At 39.4% G+C, this 3,771-nt stretch overlaps 1 pseudogene; it reads right to left on the bottom strand.

Annotated features, from left to right (window-relative positions):
- Positions 1 to 211: 211 nt before the first annotated feature.
- Positions 212 to 1,760, bottom strand: LOC136322868 (elongation factor 1-alpha 1 pseudogene; annotated as a pseudogene).
- Positions 1,761 to 3,771: the final 2,011 nt, after the last annotated feature.

Below are 3,771 nucleotides of genomic sequence, written 5' to 3'. Positions count from 1 at the left end.
CTCCGGTGGAGGCTGAAAGCTAGTTTCTTTTTTTTTTTCTCATTAAACTTTGCTTTAATGAGTCTCAAAATTCTGTGACTGGTTTTTGGTCAAGTTGTTTTCATCAAAAAGTATTGATTTTTAAATACTAATAACTTAAAAACTGCCACACAACCAAAAGCCAAATGGTTCACAAAACATTCTCCTTTCCTTCTAAAGGTTTTACAATGCATTGTAATCATTAACCAGTCTTTTACTATTAAACTTAAATGACCAATTGAGACAAATAGTCCTGAGACCATTCTTCTACCTCTGATTAAGACTGGGGTAGAAGGTATTGGGGATAGTATTCATTTAGACTTCTGAGCTTTCTGGGCAGACTTGGTGACTTTGCCAGCTCCAGCTGCCTTCTTATCCACCGCTTTGATGACACCCACAGCAACTGTCTGTCTCATGTCACGAACAGCAAAACGGCCCAGAGGAGAATAGTCAGAGAAGCTCTCAACACACATAGGCCTTCCAGGATCCATGTCAACAATGGCAGCATCACCAGATTTCAAAAACTTTGGGCCATCTTCCAGCTTTTTGCCAGAACGGCGGTCAATCTTCTCCTTCAACTCAGCAAATTTGCAAGCAATATGAGCTGTGTGACAATCCAACACAGGTGCATAGCCAGCACTGATTTGGCCTGGATGGTTCAGGATAATCACCTGAGCTGTGAAGCCAGATGCTTCCATTGGTGGGTCATTTTTGTTGTCACCAGCCACATTGCCACATCGAACATCTTTGACGGACACGTTCTTGACATTGAAGCCCACATTGTCCCCAGGAAGAGCTTCACTCAAAGCTTCATGGAGCATTTCAACAGACTTGACTTCAGTTGTAACATTGACTGGAGCAAGATGATCACCATGCCAGGTTTGAGAACACCCGTCTCCACTCGGCCCACAGGTACAGTACCAATACCACCAATTTTGTAGATATCCTGGAGGGGCAGGCCCAGGGGCTTGTCAGTTGGACGAGTTGGTGGCAGGATGCAATCCAGAACTTCAAGCAGTGTGGTTCCGCTGGCACTGCCATCTTTACGGGTAACTTTCTATCCCTTCAACCAAGGCATATTAGCACTTGGCTCCAGCATGTTATCACCATTCCAATCAGAAATTGGCACAAATGCTACTGTGTCAGGGTTGTAGCCAATTTTCTTAATGTAGGTGCTGACTTCTTTAACAATTTCCCATATCTCTTCTGGCTATAGGGAGGCTCAGTGGAATACATTTTGTTAACACCAACAATCAGCTGTTTCACACCCAGTGTGTAAGCCAGAAGGGCATGCTCGCAGATCTGCCCATTTTTGGAGATACCTGCTTCAAATTCAACACCAGCAGCAACAATCAGGACAGCACAGTCCGCCTGAGATGTGCTTGTAATCATGTTTTTGATAAAGTCTCTGTGTCCTGGGGCATCAATGATGGTCACATAATACTTGCTGGTCTCAAATTTCCACAGGGAGATATCAATGGTGATACCACGCTCACATTCAGCCTTCAGTTTATCCAAGATCCAGGCATACTTGAAGGAGCCCTTCCCCATCTTAGCAATCTCCTTTTCGAATTTTTTGATGGTTCTTTTGTCAATCCCACCGCATTGGTAGCTCAGATGGCCAGTAGTGGTTGACTTGGTGAAATCTATGTGTCCAATGACTACGATGTTAATATGAGTCTTTTCCTTTCCCATTTTGGCCTTGACTTAGTGGTGGTTTTCACGACACCTGTGTTCTGGCTGCAAACCTGTTGCAAAAAAGCTGAAAGTTAGTTTCTTATTAGTGTAAAGTGGATTTGCATGGTATAGTGGAGGTTGTCTTTGAGTTGCCTTGGAAACTTAATTGAATTGCTGATGGACCACATTTTGTTCTATGAATAAAAGTGGATGTGTTTCTGGGAGCAGGAAAGTTACACCTAAGGAAACGTAGAGACTGTTTGCTGTGATATCCTCCTGTACCCATCTCTGTGTGTGTATATATATGTGTGTGTGCATGTGTGTGTGTGTATGTATGTATGTATATATATACACATATATATCTTCAAGTCCCTGTCTATCATTTATTTCAATTTAATACCTTTTCCCATTCAAAGATCCCATAATATACTTGTCATGGCTGGACTGTGACACTTTTGTTTATGTGATGAATCACATTTATTGATTAGCGAATATTGTACCAGCCTTGCCTCTCCAGAATAAATTCCACTTGATCATGATGTATGATTTTATATATATGTATATATTGCGAAATTCAGTTTGCTAATATTTTGTTGAGGATTTTAGCATCTAAATTCATCAGGGATATTGGCATAAAATTTTCTTTCTTTGTGTTGTCTTTGCCTGGTTTTGGAATCAGAATTATGTTTACCTCATAAAAGGAGCTTGGAAGTCTTCCTTTTTCTTGAGTTTTTGAAATAGCTTGAAGGATAGAAATTAGTTCTTCCTTGAATTCACCTGTGAAGCCTTCTAGCCCAGGGCTTTTGTTTCTTGGGAGTTTTTTGATAACTGTTTTGATCTCATTTGTTGTCATCGGTGTGTTTATGTTTTCTGATTCTTTCAGATTTATTTTTGAAGGATTATATATATCAAAGATTTGTCCATTTTACCTAGGTTGTCTAATTTTTTGGAATACAGTTCTTCATAGTATTTTCTTACAGTATTTTGTATTTCTGTTGTGTCAGTTGTTATTTCTCCACTCTCATTTCTGATTTTATTTATTTGAGTCCTCTCTTTTTCTTGGTGAGTCTAGTTAAAGGTTCATCCGTCTTGTTTATTCTTTTTGCCTGACCAGGTGGTGGTGCAGTGGATAGAGTGTCAGACTGGGATGCAGAGGACTGAGGTTTGAGACCCCAAGGTTGCCAGTTTGAGCACGGGTTCATCTGGCTTGAGCATAAAGCTCACCAGCTTGGACCCAAGGTCGCTGGCCCAAGCAAGGGGTTACTCGGTCTGCTGAAGGCCCATGCTCAAGACACATATGAGAAAGCAATCAATGAACAACTAAGGTGTTGCAACGAAAAACTAATGATTGATGCTTCTCATCTCTCTCCATTCCTGTCTGTCTGTCCCTATCTATCCCTCTCTCTGAGTCTCTCTCTGTCCCTGTTAAAAAAAAAAATAAGAACCAGCTCTTGATTTCATTGATCCACTGTATTTTTTTTAGCCTCTTTGTCATTTATTTTCACTCTGATCTTTATTATTTCCTTCCTTCTACTACCTCTGGGTTTTACTTACTGTTCTTTATCTAGTTCTTTTAGAATTAGATGCAGGATTAAGTTGCTTATTTTAGCTTTTTCTAGCTTCTTAAGGTATGCTTGCAGTGCTATAAACTTTCCTCTCAGTACCGCTTTTTCTGTGTATCATAAATTTTGAGTTGTTGTATGCTCATTATTATTTGTTTCTAGGAATTTTTTATTTATCTTTGATCTCATTGTTAACCCATTCATTATTTAATAACATGCTATTTAGTTTCCATGTGTTTGAGTATTTTTTTAGTTTTTCTGTGGTGGTTGATTTCTAGTTTCATGCCATTATGATCAGAGAAGATGCTTGATATGATTTCAATCTTCTTAAATTTGTTGAGACCCCTATTGTGCCCTAACATGTGGTCTATCCTAAAGAATGTACCATGAGCACTTGAATAGAATGTATATTCTGCTGCTTTAGGGTGAAAGGTTCTGAAAATATCTATTAAATCTAGCTAATCTAGTGTGTCCTTTAAGACTGCTGTTTCTTTGTTAATTTTCTTTCTTGAGG

Source organism: Saccopteryx bilineata, chromosome 2 (assembly GCF_036850765.1).
Source record: "Saccopteryx bilineata isolate mSacBil1 chromosome 2, mSacBil1_pri_phased_curated, whole genome shotgun sequence".
In the NCBI taxonomy this organism is placed as follows: domain Eukaryota; kingdom Metazoa; phylum Chordata; class Mammalia; order Chiroptera; family Emballonuridae; genus Saccopteryx; species Saccopteryx bilineata.
The sequence above is the reverse complement of the archived record's forward strand: the minus strand, read 5'-3'. Positions and strand labels throughout refer to the sequence as shown.